Here is an 18,350-nt window from a genome sequence, read left to right on the forward strand (position 1 = left end):
TTAAAATATTTTCCAAATCTTTCAATTCAACTTGGAATTTTTTTAGTACTGGAATATACAAAAATTAATACAAATATCAAGTAAAAAGCTCGTAAATGTGTCAGAGTAAAGATATTAACAAAATAAAACAAATAAACAAAGAGGATAAAATCACAAATCTATATACGATGGTAGCGGTCTCAGTACTAAGCACTAAAATTGTTACAAAAGCATGTATAAAGATAGGATATTAACCTTTTGTACTCGAGAGGCGACTCTCAGTTGCCACTGGGTTTTATGTTAGCTGTAAGAAGTTCGTTAAATATTCACAAAATCGTTGAGAATCTCTTCTCGAGTGCAAAGGGTTAACTTTTAACCTTTTGCGTTCGACTTTTCCGCTGGGCAAACTAGCAACTCTAGATGATTTTGCGAATATTTGACAAACTTCTTCCAGCTAACAAAACCCAGTCGCAACTGAGTCACCTCTCGAATGTCAAGGGTTAGCAAAGACACCGATACTCAATTGTGTTATAGCAATATTATTAATAAACTTAAACATCTTGGATAGGACTTTGATTAAAGAACTCGTTCACCACATCATACTCATTTGCTTGTTTTCTTTCATCAAAATATCTCAATAATTATCATGGTTGTTTGATAGTAATATAGTTGATTATAATGTTTGATAAATACCACCTGTAGACACAAACAGACATATGGGGCATTCCATATGAAGTGATACACCCAAATTTTCAAAGTTGTACGATTATGCTGAAATTTGCACAAATTGTAGTCCTATCACAACTAAGATTTTTGGCCAAATTGTTTGACTCACGACCAACGGGTTGTCTAGTAGCAGAGGCTTGAAGTTTTAGCATTTGGGCCGTTGTGTCCAACTTCAAACGCCGGTAAGTTCTAGTAGACTATTTCGATTTTCAAAAACAAGGAGTGATTACTAAAGGTCTTTTTGCGCCCTTTAATCCTATGAAATCAGTTTTGTTTTTAAGTCAAAATTTATTTAAAATTTTTGAAAGATAAACAAATTATTTTTCTCAAATTCAGACATCTTTGATTTTCTTCGAAAATATCTTTAAAAAAAGTAGAATTCTTGCCCTTTAAAATGATTCCAAGATTAAAATGGGCAGACTTTTAGTTTTTAAGATACAGCTTGTTTTAGGACCGCGTCACGCACGGTGCAGCTCGGCCGCTGTTGCAAGTGCCACGGATGATCCGATCAGTTCTATTGCTTGTGGCCAGACCTGATGTGATCTGTGTCATATATCATATATATATATATATATATATGATCAAGCCATTTACTATAATATATAAACACCAGCAGATGATATATGACACAGATCACATCAGGTCTGGCCACAAGCAATAGAACTGATCGGATCATCCGTGGCACTTGCAACAGCGGCCGAGCTGCACCGTGCGTGACGCGCTCGGTCCTAAAACAAGCTGTATCTTGAAAACTAAAAGTCTGCCCATTTTGATCTTGCAATCATTTTAAAGGGCAAGAATTCTATTTTTTTAAAGATATTTTCGAAGAAAATCAAAGATGTCTGAATTTAAGAAAAAACAATTTCTTTCTTATCCTTCAAAAATTTTAAATAAATTTTGACTTAAAAACAAAACTGATTTCATAGTATTAAAGGGCGCAAAAAGACCTTTAGAAATCACTCCTTGTTTTTGAAAATCGGAATAGTCTACTGGAACCTACCGGCGTTTGAAGTTGGACACAACGGCCCAAATGCTAAAACTTCAAACCTCTGCTACTAGACAACCCGTTGGTCGTGAGTCAAACAATTTGGCCAAAAATCTTAGTTGTGATAGGACTACAATTTGTGCAAATTTCAGCATAATCGTACAACTTTGAAAATTTGGGTATATCACTTCATATGGAATGCCCCATATACATTACATCAGACACTCTATAGCACTATTAAAATATAATAAAACACACAAACAGTGCAGCTCTCTTAAAAAAAAAAACATTCAAATATTGAACATCCATACTCAATTATTCGAATTTATTCTCAAATATGGATACACTCAAATTTGAGAATAAATTCGAATATTTGAGTGTAGATATTCAATATTTGAGTGTTTTTTCAGTAAGAGTTGTTGATTATTAATTAATGATAAAAATATAAATAATGAATGTTCTCTACAGAAGTTAATATAGAATTATATAATCAATTGGTGTTGTTTATATGGATTTTCGATTAAAACATGAAGCAAAATAATTAAAAGAATAAAATTGATCATTTGATTTGTGTGATTGATAATATAAATTTCACTGCTACTTATTGTGGACAAATGATTGTGATGGTGCTATTGTTGCTGTTATTTTTCATATTTGGTGTTATTATTCATATTGCTGCTTATTTTGTTATTCTAGTTCTCATTGTTACGCTCATTGACGTGGTTGCTTATGCCACAATTTATGCTATCGCTTTTGCTGTTTCTACTGTTAGTATTATTGCTATTGTCGATATTTCTGCTGCTGCTGTTGTTGCTGCCGCTCTTGCGGCTGTTAATATCATTTTTGCTACGGCTGTTGCCAATATTTTTATTATCACTATTATTAGTGTTGCTGGATGGATTGGTTATATTGGCACTGTACTTGCTACCGCTGCTACCGATATTTGTACTGTTGTTACTGCTGCTGTTGTCAATATATTTGTTAGTACTATTATTATTCTTACTGTTATTGTTTTTATTGTTAGTTAGGTTGGTACTATTTTTGCTACTATCAATGCTTTTGCTGCTGTTACTGTTGTTGTTGTTGTTGTTGTTGTTGTTGTTGTTGGTTAGGTTGGTACTATTTTTGCTACCGCTATTGTCGACATTTTTGCTGCTGCTGCTGCTGCTGCTGTTGTTGTTGTTGTTGTTGTTGTTGTTGTTGTTGTTGTTGGTTAGGTTGGTACTATTTTTGCTACCGCTATTGTCGACATTTTTGCTGCTGCTACTGCTGCTGCTGCTGCTGTTGTTGTTGTTGTTGTTGTTGTTGTTGTTGTTGTTGTTGTTGTTGGTGGTGGTGGTGGTGGTGGTGGTTAGATTGGTACTGCTGTTGCTGATGCTATTTCTGCTGGTATTACTGCTATTATAATAATTTGGCCCTCTATTATAACTTATAATGTTATAATAAGCATATCCTGAAACAAAATATATATTTATATTGTAGTATATATTGTAGTATATACAAAGTTTTTTTTTTAATATATCTAATAGATACGACTATTGCTTTTTGTTATATTACTCAATAACGATAAAAGTAATATACAGGGTGTCCCATTTTAATGTTCCACCTCAAATAACTTTTTTATTTTTGATTGTAGAAAACAATGTTTCAGACAAAAGTTGTATGGTTTTGAGGAGGGCATAACATGATGCCGTTAATTTAACATAGAATAGTTTCTTGAAGGTCACATGAAGGTTATCTTTAATTTCTTAAATGGGACTACCTACTTTTCATTATATATTCTAGCTTATCGAGATCTTTTCAAAACCCTATAATTAAGTACCTTTTCATTAAGTACTTTTTAAGTTATAAGGCAACATCGAAAGCACGATCCAGCCGGTCAAGGCAAGATCGAAAGCACGATCCGGCCGGTCAAGGCAAGATTGGGGCATGTACAATTATTGTAGGTGTTCGAAATGACCGCCATTTACTTGGATAAAATGTCCAACCTACAGCGAAAATCATCCTGCACTTTTTGAAGGACATCTGCGTTTATATTCGTACATGTCTCTCGAATACGTTTATGTTTTCCGCTGTTGTAGGCTCTTCCGCATAAATTTTTTCTTTTACGTATCCCCAAAAGTAAAAATCGAGAGGAGTTAAGTTAGGTGATATTGGTGGCCATTCATGAATCCGATTACCCATTCCAATCCATCTATTATTAAATCTATTATTTAAATAATTTGTAACATTTCGGGGCTTGTCAGCTGGTGCTCCATCCTGCTGAAATCACATTCGGTTGAGCAAGTCATTATTGACATGTCGCAAAAGGTTGGGTCGATCATTCTGAAGAAGTGCTAAATATTGGGTCTGGGAAAAAGTTCGTGGCGTTTTTCCCGATAAATGGCGTCAATTGCAAATAACTCAGGAAACACAGATCGCAGCGACACCACTAAACGCTCGTTGGAAAGGTGACACTTCGAGCGTTACTTTGAGTGTATAAACATCGAAATTGGCGCAGTGGTTGGAAAGTTGTTTGTGTTTGAAAATGGAGAAAAGTAATGAAAAATTGCGCTATATTTTGCAATATTATTACGACAAAGGGAAGAACGCTGCGCAGGCTTGTGAACAAATTTGTGCTGTGTATGGTGAAGGTTTATCAAAATCTGCTGCGCGGAAATGGTTCGCCCGCTTTCGTTCTGGTAATTTTGATGTGAAAGATGAATCACGCTCTGGTCGTCCAATCACTGAAAAAGCTGATGAAATTCTTGAAAAAGTCCAGCAAGATAAACATATCAGCAATGTCGATATTGGTATGGAGCTAGGCATTGACCACAAAACTGTTTTGAACCATTTACACAAAGCTGGCTACAAAAAGAAGCTCGATGTATGGGTTCCTCATGAGTTGGGCGCGAAAAACATGATAGACCGAATTAACATCTGCGATGCGCTGCTGAAACACAATGAAATCGAGCCATTTCTGAAATGTGTCATAATCGATGATGAAAAATGGATCACGTACGACAATCGGAAGCGTCAAAGATCGTGGACAAGGGATGGTGAGCCGTCACAAGCGTTCACAAAGCCTGGATTGACGCCGAAAAAGGTGATGCTGTGTGTGTGGTGGGACTGGAAGGGAATCGTCCACCATGAGCTACTTCCAGTTGGTCAGACGATTGATTCTCAACTCTACTGTGGACAAGTAGAGAGATTACGCCAGGCAATTGAAAGAAAACGGCCCGAATTGAATAATAGGAAAGGTGTTGTCTTCCATCATGACAACGTCCGACCACACACTTCTTTGATGACCCGTCAAAAATTGCGGGAGCTTGGTTGGGAAGTTTTGATGCATCCACCGTATAACATAGCACCCTCTGACTATCACTTGTTCCGATCTCTGCAGAACTCTTAATGGAATTAAGCTGGTTTCAAAAGAAGCCTGTGAAAACCACTTGATTCAGTTTTTCAACCAGAAATCACAGAAGTTCTTCACCGATGGCATCATGGCTCTACCCGAAAAATGGCGAAACATTGTCGATAATAATGGAGCATATTTGGTTTAAATAAATTCATTTTCACACTATAAGAAAACCAGTTGAATTTTACTAAAAAAAAAACGCCACGAACTTTTTCCCAGACCCAATATATATGAGAGCAAGGGGTTTTCGAAAAATTGTATATTTTGATTATAATCTAAAATATGAATGATATATACGCAAATCAATAAATCTATTCAATATTTAAATGATCAAATGGATATTGAGCGAGACCATATTAAGTATGAATATCTTACATATTCGAAGAAAGAAGTCAAAATAGAAAAATAAGTATCGGTATGTCATGAATATATTTGCATATAGCATGTATATAATATATGTTGACTTTTTAAATACGTATACACATGGTGTCGGAAAATTAAATACAATTTATGAAATCCTTAATTTTTTTAATAAACCGTAAGAAATGGATGAAACTTCTTAAATGTTCAGGAAGATGTTTTTGATAATATATGTACATAACAGACAAAATCATTAAAGCTAGATTCCTTAAACATCACTTACAATTTCTTATTTTAATTAACGCATTTGAATTTTTTTTAGAAACAATGCGAAGTATCGAAATGTTTTTTTTAACGAAGTTGTATGATAACGAGGGAGATACATTTCAATAAAATAGAATTTGGTCTTGGGTGAAGGTATCAAAGTTAAATCAAGGTCAATTTCATTTTTTTAAATAGCAACATTTTTTAAACATTTACGTTTATAGCCATTACAAATTTAACACGCTATGATCCGAAATTATGGGTTAATCTTGGCCAACCATCAACGCCGACATCAAAACGAATCATCCACGGTGACACAGTAATGCTTTCTATTAGGTTGTTGCAGATGAAATGGCCATTTTTTAATTTTTAATTTAAATTTTTATTCGACACACTTTATATACATCTCGTCAATCGAAATAGTCTCCCTCCACCTCAATATACTTCCCCCAACGTGATACAAGCGCATCAATGCCTTTCACATAGAAATTAGAAGAGCGAGATGCAAGAAATTCGTTGAACGCATTTTTCACGTCGCTTTCTGTTTGGAATACCTTTTCACTTAAAAAGTTATCCAGATGCTTAAACGTAATCAGTTGGAGAAAGGTCAGGAGAATAAGGAAGGTGAGGGAGAATTTCGCACTTGTATTCTGTTAATATTTTTACAGTTTTTTTTGCAATATGCGGTCTAGCATTATCATGAAGCAATAACATACCGCGTCTATTTAATAACGCCGGCTGTTCAATACGCAGTTTTTCCATCACAATGTCAATTTCTTGGCAATATTTGTATTTATATTGGGTGAGTGCAAAAGTTCGTGCGGAGTTTCAATAGATGGAGTTATAAGCGTCGTAAAGTGTTGTCATTAATACTTCCATCTATATATTATATAACGTTGGAAAGGTGACGTCTTCAGCTGTTATTAAAAAAAAAATCATTTGTTTTCATACAAACTGCTTCGAGAAATATCACTTTAAAAATGAGTATCGATAAGGTGCATTTACGGCATGTTATGCTTTACGAGTTTCGGAAGGGAATAAACGTTGCCACAGCCGTAAAAAACATTCAGGATGTTTATCAGGATGAAGCACCAGCTAAACGAACTGTGGAAAAATGGTTTGCTAAATTTTGGCGCGGAGAATTTAACCTTGAAGACGAGCCACGCTCTGGTCGACCTTCTGACATTGATGACGATGTTTTGCGTACTTTAGTGCTCAATAATTCGCGAATTTCAACAGAAGAAGTTGCTACAGCACTAAACGTTGACCGATCAACCGCTTTTCGGCGTTTAAAAAAGATGGGATTCGATTTGAAGCTCGATATATGGGTGCCCCATTTGCTGACCGAGAAGAACAAAATCAAGCGAATTTCTGCAGCCGTTTCTTTACTCGGGCGGCTCAATAACGAGTCGTTTTTGGATCGACTAGTGACGGGCGATGAGAAATGGGTCCTCTACAACAATGTTCAGCGCAAACGGACATGGAAACAATCAGGTGAGCATGGTGACGCAATGCCAAAGGCCAGTTTGCACCCGATGAAGGTGATGCTCTCTGTTTGGTGGGATTGCAAGGGCATAATCTATTTTGAGCTTCTACCCGCTGGCGAAACGATTGATTCGGACAAGTACTGTCGCCAATTAACCAATCTGAATTGAGAAATAAAAGAGAAACGTTCGATTTTGTCAAATCGCAAGGGAGTCGTCTTTCATCACGACAACGCCAGACCACACGTTTCGAAAAAGACGCTGCGCAAACTGAAGAGCCTGAAATGGGATGTCTTAACGCATCCACCGTATTCTCCTGATATCGCACCATCTGACTATCACTTGTTTCGGTCATTGCAAAATTATTTAAATGGAAAAAACTTTGACTCTTTGGAGGCCTTAAAAAACGGCGTCTCTTCGTTCTTCGAATCTAAACCGCGCAGTTTTTATGATCGAGGCATCCGTATGCTGCCAGAACATTGGGAAAAGATTATAGAAAACGATGGAGAATATATCATTGATTGAATAAAGATTTTTGTTTGCCTAATCACTGTGTGACTTTTACTCACAAACTCCGCACGAACTTTTGCACTCACCCAATAGTTTATAGTTTCACCCTTTTTCAAAAACGAAAAATGCACAATACCCTTGGCAGACCACTATACAGATACCATAACTTTAGGTGGATGAAGGCTCGGTTTCGGCATGTGTTTCGGAGCTTGATCAGCATCTAACCACTGGGTAGAACGTCGACGATTGTCATAAAGAACCCACTTTTCATCACACGTTACTATTCGATTCAATATTCCTTCATTATTGTGTCGGGAAAGCAAAGATGAGCTAATTTCCATACGGCGAAGCTTGTCTCTCAGTCAGTTCATGTGGTACCAGTTTGTCAAGCTTTTTCACTTTCCCCATGGCCTTTAGGTGTCGGGAAACAGTGGAATAGTGAACGTTGATGCTGTGTGCAATATCTTGAACTGATAAACGCGAGTCTGTTTCAACCATGTCTTTCAAAACATTGTCATCATTCACTGATGGTGCATGGCCGCGAGGCAAATTGTCGAGATTTGTATCACCAGACCGAAACTTTTCAAACCAACGTCTAATGGTTCGATCACTTACAGAACCTTCCCCAAAAGCAGTGTTTATGTTTCGCGTTGCCTCGGCCGCACTATGACCAAGTTTGTATTCATACAAGAATATTATCCGCATTTCCTTATTTTCCATGTCTAAGAGACAGTGATTTTCAACGATATAAACAATGTGATAAAAGTAAGGTTATGCGTGCAAATTTACGTGTGGGGCATATACTTTTCAAATATCACGCATGCAACGACAGCTGCATGAAAAGAGCTGAACTACTCGGCCGGGAAATTTGAATTTTGAAAAACGGCCATTTCATCTGCAACAACCTAATATTTGGGATATAGTATGTCATGTATTATGAGCTATTGAAACCGAACGAGCGTTTGAATGATTATTTGATGCAAAAATGACCATCAATTGCATGAAATTGCATGAAAAGTGATTCTTCTCCATAATAACATTCGGCCTCATGTTGCTACAGTCGTGAAACAAATACTAATAGACCTCGAATGGAATTTCCGTTAAAAATGAAATTACCAAGTGCAAGCTTACAATGTACCGTTGTACAAACGGATGACAACTTTCTCTTGTATGTATTATTTTCTGACGAAACGAAAGATTAAAGGATAGCAACTTCTGACTTTGAGAGATCACCAGCTTGAACCACTAGATACAAGTATCAATGCCTCTCTCTGTAGTCGCCGTGCGCTCGGGATAACACTAGAGATGTCGCTTCCGAACGACATCTCTTAACGTTATCTAGGGAGAAGAGAGTGTCGTGAGCGTGGAGCGTCAGGTAGCTCAGTGGTTTAGAGCAGTCGCCCGGCAAGCGAAAGAGCCGGGTTCGATTCCCGGTCTAGCGACTACCGTGCTCTCGATATTTTTCTCTTTTCGGAACGAAAATAAGATGCAGGTCCTGAACGCACGGCGTCCCGTCGCCATCTTGTACGCCTTCCTTCTTTCATGGTAAAACCTTAAACCTTTATTAATATAAGCCCAATGAATTGACATAATTCATATTATTGGACAGTAGGAAATCATTCTTATGAAGATATCATTAGAAAAATTTTAATCGATATATCCATTTACCACACTCCAAACATTTACCGATTATTGTCCCTATATGATATAGTATTGTACCGATAAAAATTTTGCAAGCTTTGGAAGCTTGCTAGAAGAGAGTAATAATCTATCTAAGAACGGCAAAATAGTCCCTGAGCCAAACTCGAGACTAGAGGAGGAATCTCTTAAAAGACATTCAGAGGCTAAGGATCGTCTGACCTGTAGAAAAAGTGTAGAGGAAGACGACCATATTTGTGCCTTGTAAGTCCCGTAAAGAAAGTCTTAAAGTCTGTCCAGCGACTTAAAAACCCGTGCATTATTAGCTTCAACTCAGCAAGCATATCTGTGCCGTTTTCAACTCACAAGGGGAAGACGTATCGACCGGGAAACGGTTTGGAACGAAACTTACGGAGTTAACCCCTTGACTGTGGATGACGTGTATAGCCGCATGAAAAAGTCGTGCCATCAGTGTGGATGACGTATATACACGCATCGAAGAAAAAAAAAGTAAAACTATTGTTTTTTGCATACAGGTGGGTATCTATATGTTTTTGGAATTGCTGAATCCGAATTTGATATCAAAATTTCGAAATTCAAAATGGCGGATTCAACATAGCAAGTCAAAATTATAAAAATAATCGGATTTTTATGAAAGTGGGTATTTATATATTTTTGGGGTCGCTGAATCCGAATTTGATATCAAAATTTCAAAATTCAAAATGGCGGATCCAACATGGCGAGTCAAAATTATAAAAATAATGAAAATCTGATTTTCAAACTTTAGATAAAAAACTGATAGTGCCATTCACCTTCCCCTTCGAAATCATGGAACAGGTGTTTTAGCTTTTTTTAATATCTTTTATACCTGTCGAGATTTTTTACCTGTTATGTTTGAAATTTAGCACCCTATATATGTTCAATCTTGAACGAACCTCTTTCGAGAGATATCTAATATAGTTGACATTTGGCGCGAACGGTATCGTTGGCTTCGCCAAGATTACGGCAAGACGTAAGTGCGGTAACATAAAATATGAATCAGCTCTTTGTAATTAATAGCTCGATAATTATCGTGAATATCGCAAAACGGTATGGGACTTTTATGTTTGTCTTAATCCGTTCTGTCTCCACGAGTTCTGTAACAATTGTTCTGGGACACCCTGTAGAATGGTAGTTCGGGGTCAGTCGCCCAAATGACCCAATCTAGCATCAGCGTCCTGCGGATCAGAATAATTATACGAGGAATGCAGCAGAGTGCACCAAAAAATCACAGTCACAAGGTTGGTCAACGAAAAGTGCCACAATCGGCGTTGGGCCATATAAAAACCTAGAGTGAACCGCCGGTCGGCGGAATCTTAACTGCGAGAAGCAGCTCCGATGAAGACATTCAGTTGTACTTGGTAGTAACCGCACCCGGCATAACTTGCCAAGTGCGGGGCACTGTTGCTAGCAGGAACGCTTTTTCATGCATGCTCATTGTGTTCAGCAGTGAACTTAAGGCCACGACAAAACATGTATACATTGAATGTGCTGACGGACTCTAAGTAGAATAGATTAAGTTGTAGAATAGGTAAGTATAATTATTTATTTATTAGTATGTTATATATCAATAATTTAATATCAGGTGTAGTAAAAAGAAATCCATTATTTTTCCAATAGATGGCTTTAGTTATCTGTATCTCGCGTTATATAAGTCCGATCGGGTTCCACTAGATGGCGTTAGAAAGATGAGATTTCGTACTAAAAAAACTTTTCTGACAGTTTTGTGATTAGTTGACTCAGTTTTGTTTGAGCACGCGTCAAAGATGGACACTAGCAAAGAGAAAATACGCCATATTTTACAGTTTTTCTTCGATAAAGGCGAAAACGCAAGCCAGGCGGCTGAAAATGTGAATAGTGTTTATGGTCCTGATACAGCCTGTAACAGCCAATCACGCGCAATTTTGGTTTCGTCGATTCCGTTCCGGTAATTTCGATGTCAAAGATGCACCACGCACTGGAAGGCCAATTGTCGAAAATATCGATAAAATCATGGACATTGTCGAGTCCGACCGTCATGTAAGCACTGTTTCGATTGCCCAAGAGCTAAAGATTGCACAAAAAATCGTTTGGAACCATTTGAATAAGGCTGGATACAAAAAGAAGCTCGATGTATGGGTGCCACACGAGTTAACGAAAAAAAACCTCATAGACCGAATTTCCATCTGCGAATCGCTGCTGAATCGCAACAAAATCGACCCATTTCTGAAGCGGTTGGTCACTGGTGATGAAAAGTGGATCACTTACGACAACGTCAAGCGAAAACGGTCGTGGTCGAATCGCGGTGAGCCGGCGGAAACGGTGGCCAAGCCAGGATTGACGGCCAGGAAGGTTTTGCTGTGTGTTTGGTGGGATTGGCAGGGAATTATCTACTATGGGCTGCTCCCCTACGGCAAAACTCTTAACTCGGAACTGTACTGTCAACAATTGGACCGTCTGAAGGAAGCAATCGCCCAGAAGCGGCCAGCTTTGACCAATAGGAGAGGAATTGTGTTCCATCAGGACAACGCCAGGCCACACACATCGATAGTGACTCGCCAGGCGCTCCGGGAGCTTGGTTTAGAGGTTCTTATGCATCCACCTTATAGTCCGGACCTGGCACCAAGTGATTACCATCTGTTCCTGTCCATGGCGAACAATTTTGCTGGTGAAAAATTCGCTTCAAGAGAGGCTTGTGAAAATCGACTGTCTCAATTTTTTGCCAATAGGGGACGAGGGCTTCTATGAGAGAGGCATGATGAAATTACCTTCAAAATGGCAACAAGTTATCGAACAAAACGGCGCATATTTGACCTAAATCGGATCATTCTAACTATGGTAATTAAAGCCTTCAATTTCATGCAAAAATAATGGATTTCTTTTTACTACACCTGATATATTGGATACATATACTAAATACATATATCCAGAAAGGAACCATTAAAAAGCATTCGCGTACATTTCAAAACCATTGATTAGATGAGAACTTTTTTACAGAATAGTTAGCTTCCTGCAACAATTAATAAAGCTATATGTGTTGTACGCAATATGACAATCAGATGTTGCAGAGCAGATTTAGTGCGATATTTATAAAGGGCCAAACATATAGATATGGTCAATGGATATGGAGTTTCAATAACAATGATAATAATATATCTCATAGCAATCAAGTGAAAATTGTAAAAGTTAAATTAACTGCATTTTTCATAGACTATAATATTGCTCTTTATATTAAAGATCAGTTGACACCTTTATAAAACATGTTTATAAATACTGCAATTGCATATGATATTTTCCTAGCTCGATCAAAGTGCGTTTCCATTATTAAAAATGTAATCGCAAAGCGTGAAATAGAAAAACTTGTTGAATATTTGCAAAAATGTAGATCCTCCATTTTAATAAACGAAAATATAGATATTTTGGGTTTTCAGAAAGATTATGCGTATTCTTGTATAATTCTTGTATAATTTTGATCGAGACTGAAAAATGATTAAAACTCGATTAGTAGAAGTAGTTTTACTAAATGCAACAAATTGTTTGGCAAGTTACATTCTTGAAAAACTTGAAGATTTTAAAAAATAAAGATTTTGTAACAAATATAGTTGGAATGATAAGTGACAATGCATCAATAATAATTGAATCCAATAATTTGATCTTCTTGCGTTTGCAATTAAAGGGTGTAGTTTTATTAAATTGTATTTGCTATTCCGCAATGATAGCCAGTAATAGAGCATGCGAAAATTTACCAGACTTGCGAAAACCTCATCAGAGGAATTGCAATATATCGAGCAGTGCAAAATATACAATTTTGACAGAATGTCAAAAGTTTTTCGAAGTAGAAAAAAGATTTTAAATTATGTAATACACGATGACTTGTACAAATATACCATTAAAATTCTTGATGAATGGGAAATTTTAAAAAGTTATTTTATTTTAGCAGCAAATGAAGATAAATCCAAATCTGCGGAAATAATTTTACAACAATTAAATGATGGTGTTATTCAACCATATTTGCTCTTTCTAAAATATTTATATTATTTCTATTAGGATTCTCGAGGAATCGAATGACAGGTGCGGCAGAGAACTGTTATGTAATGTGAACAAAACGTATATTTCTTATATGTGGATACAACAGCAGGTATGCGTCCTTTGTCTTAACAAGCGGGAAGCGAAGTGAACGAGTAACGAAGAGAGGGGGAATCGGTCGCAGAGTCGCCCTTTCTGATCGACGGCCGCTTTACGCTTGAGCGTATGCGCTCATATAGGCTGCGTTCCGATATTCACTGCCAATACTGAAAATAGATAATTTGTGTTACGTATACTATAGACTTTCAGTGCTGGCAGTGAATATCGGAACGCAACCATAATCGTATGTGAGCCTGCGCGTAATTCGAACAACTGAATCTGGACATATGCTTCGAAAATGCGAAAAATAAAACAAAAACGACAATATACAGGGTGCACGATTTATCTGAAGACATTGAAATATCTCGAGAACTATGCAGTGGATAAAAAAAGTGGTTAATGAAAGTTGTTAGTCTCGAAGGGGGACATCCAATGATATCAAACTCGACTTCCCACCCCACCCCCTGGGAGTGGGGGTTGGGGCAACTTTGAAATGTTAAATGAAAACCCCCATTTTTTATTGCAGATACAGATTCTACGCCACAAAATACGTAAATTTTGTCCGAAACTTTTTTTTTATTCGTGATAGATGGCACTATAATCGCAAAAAATTATATTTTCCGCAATTCTCCAGAAATGATCATTGGATTGAGAAATAAAAAATACCTGTTCAATATTTTTAAAGAACATAATAAAAGTTATTCCCCCCCATCCTCTCGGGGTAAGGTGCGTGATAACGTTCAAATCTCAAATGGGGACCCACATTTTTCATTGCAGAATTAGATTGTACGTGAAATTTTTATTGAAACAATTTTTTTCATTCGTAATAGATAGCATTGCACTGCCTTTTATAATAAGCCGTAGTTTGCCATACACCCACAGTGGCGCGTCGAGCAGTTCCCTCTTCGATTCGGGTTCCCATTCGAGATTTGAACGTTACCACCCACCCTACCCCGAGAGGATGGGGGGGGGAATAACTTTTATTATGTTCTTTAAAAATATTGAATAGGTATTTTTTATTTCTCAATCCAATGATCATTTCTGGAGAATTGCGGAAAATATAATTTTTTGCGATTACAGTGCCATCTATCACGAATAAAAAAAAAAGTTTCGGACAAAATTTACGTATTTTGTGGCGTAGAATCTGTATCTGCAATAAAAAATGGGGGTTTCCATTTAACAGTTCAAAGTTGCCCCAACCCTCACCCTCAGGGGGTGGGGTGGGAGGTCGAGTTTGGTATCATTGGATGTCCCCCTTCGAGATTAACAACTTTCATTAACCACTTTTTTTTATCCAATGCATAGTTCTCGAGATATTTCAATGTTTTCAGATAAATCGTGCACCCTGTATATATATATATATAAAATAAAAATGAGAGAACTCAATCTTAACACTCCCACCTTTTGAGCATTTTTGAGTGTTCCATACTTGAGTAAAATCGGCTTCCAATTCCAATTTCAGATCTCAGTTTCTCGAATTGAATTCGTGATAAGGGCTTTGTCAGTATATTCGCTAGTTGATTTTTACTGTTAATGTGTACAACGTCTATTGTCTTATCTTCGAATTTTCCGCGAATAAAATGATATTGGACATCGATGTGTTTTGTTCGTGAATGAAATTCCTGGTTTTTAACTAATTTTATCGTGCTCTCATTGTCAATGTGTAATATTGTTGAATTGATGCATTGATGTCCAATATTTGACAGTAGTTTTCTTAACTATATTGCCTCTCTAGTTGCTAAACTGTCTGCAATATACTCTGATTCTGTTGTACTTAAACTAACATCTTGACGTTTTGATCACCAGGTCATAGGTCCATTTGCTAATTAAAAAATGTAACCGCTCGTCGAACGTCGAGTATCTAGATCGGAGGCGAAGCCGAGTCTGAATATCCTACTAGATTACGATTGATTGCGCTGTTCCCTTGATATAAAATTCCATAATCTCTGGTTTTCATTAGATATCTCATACGCAGTATGGCATGCCAATGAGATAAATCGTACTTATTTAAGAAACGGCTCGCGAAACCAATGACATATGAAATATCAGGCCTTGATTATGGCCAAGAATAATAGTGAGCCTACAGCTTCTCTGTATGGGATCAAATCATTTGAGATAGTTTTGTTATCGTTCCTTGTATATAATGTTGCGTGAGGATTGGATGGAATTAAGACGAGTATTGTCTGAGTCACATCATAATATGTTAGTATAGGATCTAAGTAAGATCTTTAGTGGACAAAAATAGTCTTGGATACACGGTTACGCTGAGTTTCCAATCCGACGAAAGTGTTGGCATTATTTTCGGTTATATCGAATCTGTCGACTAAAGCGTTGAGTATTTTGTTCAGCAATCTCTGTGATAACGCCATAAAAACCATCGTTGACACATAACGCGATGTGAACTTTCTCTTTATTGAAATGGCTATAAAATACGCATTTATCTGCGTCATGCATAAAAATAACGTGTCAAAATAACACACTCGGATTTGCGTTGCATCGCGATTATACCTAGGAATCAATTTTATGCCGAGTATCGTTGGTGCACCATTGACAACGATGGTCCTCTTTTCGCAATTGTACGATACAGAACTTTCAGTTTCTTCTGTCATTAATATACCACTGACAAGAATTACGATATAAGACAACAATTTATGCATGATATATGATAAAAATGTTTGGTCCATGATACAGCTTGCAAATGAAATATGAACGATACAGAGAAATATTAACTGAAAATATTAACACTGAGTCTAATTTATCAAGGTTTATGGTTAACTTAAACAAAATTGTGCTATTCTCAATCAAAATTTCTTAATCGTTCTCTCTCTCTCTCTCTCTCTCTCTCTCTCTCTCTCTCTCTCTCTCTCTCTCTCATTTCGTCAGAAAATTGGTTCATTCAACCAAACATATTTTCCGTGTAGACTTGAATAAAACGATAGGACACGATGAGTCTCTACGCGAATTCTATCATACTCTAACAATTAAATATTCTCCTAACGATAGAGTACAATAGAGTACGATGAAAAGTGTTCATCGTATTCTGTCTTTACGCGATATCATTTCTTTCGGATCCGATGCAGCAAAACGATAGATTGCGATAGAAAACAATGAGAATTTCTGTAGATCTCATCGCTCTCTATCGCTTTCTCCTTTTCGATGTTTTCCTTGATCAAAGAACTTTTGAACCTTGAACTTTATAATTCAATATGAGCTGTCTGTGGTACCTCATAAAATAATCTCGTAATTGTAAGCGCGAATATTCAACGGCCATTTCGGCGCGAGCATAGACGCGATGCGGCGGGATGTAGGAGCGGCGAGGTAAGGACATAAACATTGGCGCGTTGTCCTTCCCCTCGCCGCGCGCCGGCAACAGTTCCTTTGTCGACTGGGCAGTGCTCTCTAGCCTGAGCGGCTAGATGCTCCTCCCATAACGTCTCGGTGCGCGCTCATTCCTCTAATTTCTGTCATTAATAACTCGATAATTATTGCGAATCTTACAAAACGGTATGGGACTTTTATATTTGTCTTAACCCGCTCTATGTCTCTACGAGCTCTGCCAGGTTAGTTATGAGACACTCTGTATAATAAAAATGAGAGAACTCACTCTTCACAATTTCAATAAGCTTTTTCAATCACTTAAAACTTTATACAAAATGTTTGATAACTCATGTAACTACAGCCAATGAGCCAAAGGAGATGTAAAACTGATTGAGACAAATATAAATCTCGCCGTTTTGCGATATTCGCAATAATTATCGAGTTATTAATTGCAGAAATTGGGCGAATGAACGCATAGTATGCATGAGATAGTACTGGACGAGCATTATAGTCGCTTGATCAGCGCAACCTAGTTGATCTAGCGACTGTTGACAGTGCATAATGAAGGGAAGGACAACGCGCTACTATTCGGATGTGCGCTAGTCTTATTTTGCCGCTCCTACGTTTTGCCACGCGCTTGCTCAATTGACTGGGCCGCGTTGTGATCCAAGTGGCTGTAATACTCCAATCATTCATTTCAGCGCGCGCTCACTCGTTAAATTTCTATAATTAATAACGCGATAATTGCGAATATTGCAAAACGGTATGGGATTTTCATGTTTGCCTTAATTCGTTGTCTCCATGAATTTTTCGTACTAAGTTATGGGGCAACCTGTATATATATTCGAGCCTGAACATGAAGATGACGTTACTGGTCGGAAACTCTTATAGTGAGAAAGTTACATCTTTCTAATAAGTGCTCTCAAATGTTCAGCCATATATGACGCTTAGTTTTGTTTTAATAGTCAGTTGTACACGTATCAATATATTTTTCAACAATGGAAAAATTGAATAACGTTCCGTGATTAAATATTTGAAAAGAAAATCAATTAATCCAACTCAAATCAAAATTAAGTTGGATTCTGTTTACAATGACTCTTTCTTCGTTTTCAATGGTGAAAGTTTGGGTTGTCGAGTTTAAACGTGACTGTACAAGTGTGACGATAAACGTCTGGGTTGCCTAGAAACTGCAATGACTGAAGAAATAGCCGACAAAGTGCATCAAATCGTACTGAATGATCGGAGACTGAAGGTTAGTGAGATAGTAGATGCCGCAGACACATCTTCTAAACGTGTGTTCAAAATATTAAATGGAAATATGGATATGAGAAAACTGATTGCGCGATGGGTGTCATGTTTGTTGATATTAGACCAAAAATGTATTCCACACAACATTTCAAAGGAGTGTTTGAATTGGTTCAAGCAGAATACAAGATTTTTTGCGTCAATTTATTTATGCTAACGAATAAGAGTAACACTCTCTCGCGACAAGTTACTTTTTCGTCATAGACTTAAGCGATGATGATTACGAACTAAGACTGATCAC

General features: G+C 37.2%; 1 long non-coding RNA gene across 1 annotated transcript; it reads right to left on the minus strand.

Moving 5' to 3' along the window:
* Nucleotides 1–1,350: 1,350 nt before the first annotated feature.
* Nucleotides 1,351–1,953, minus strand: LOC105186369 (uncharacterized). Its single transcript, XR_003113670.1, has 2 exons — nucleotides 1,706–1,953; nucleotides 1,351–1,433 (listed from the first exon to the last, which is right to left on the minus strand). It is a non-coding gene; the product is annotated as an uncharacterized LOC105186369 (long non-coding RNA).
* Nucleotides 1,954–18,350: the final 16,397 nt, after the last annotated feature.

The sequence above is a fragment of the Harpegnathos saltator genome, unplaced genomic scaffold, assembly GCF_003227715.2.
Source record: "Harpegnathos saltator strain DR-91 unplaced genomic scaffold, Hsal_v8.6 scaffold557, whole genome shotgun sequence".
Classification (NCBI taxonomy): domain Eukaryota; kingdom Metazoa; phylum Arthropoda; class Insecta; order Hymenoptera; family Formicidae; genus Harpegnathos; species Harpegnathos saltator.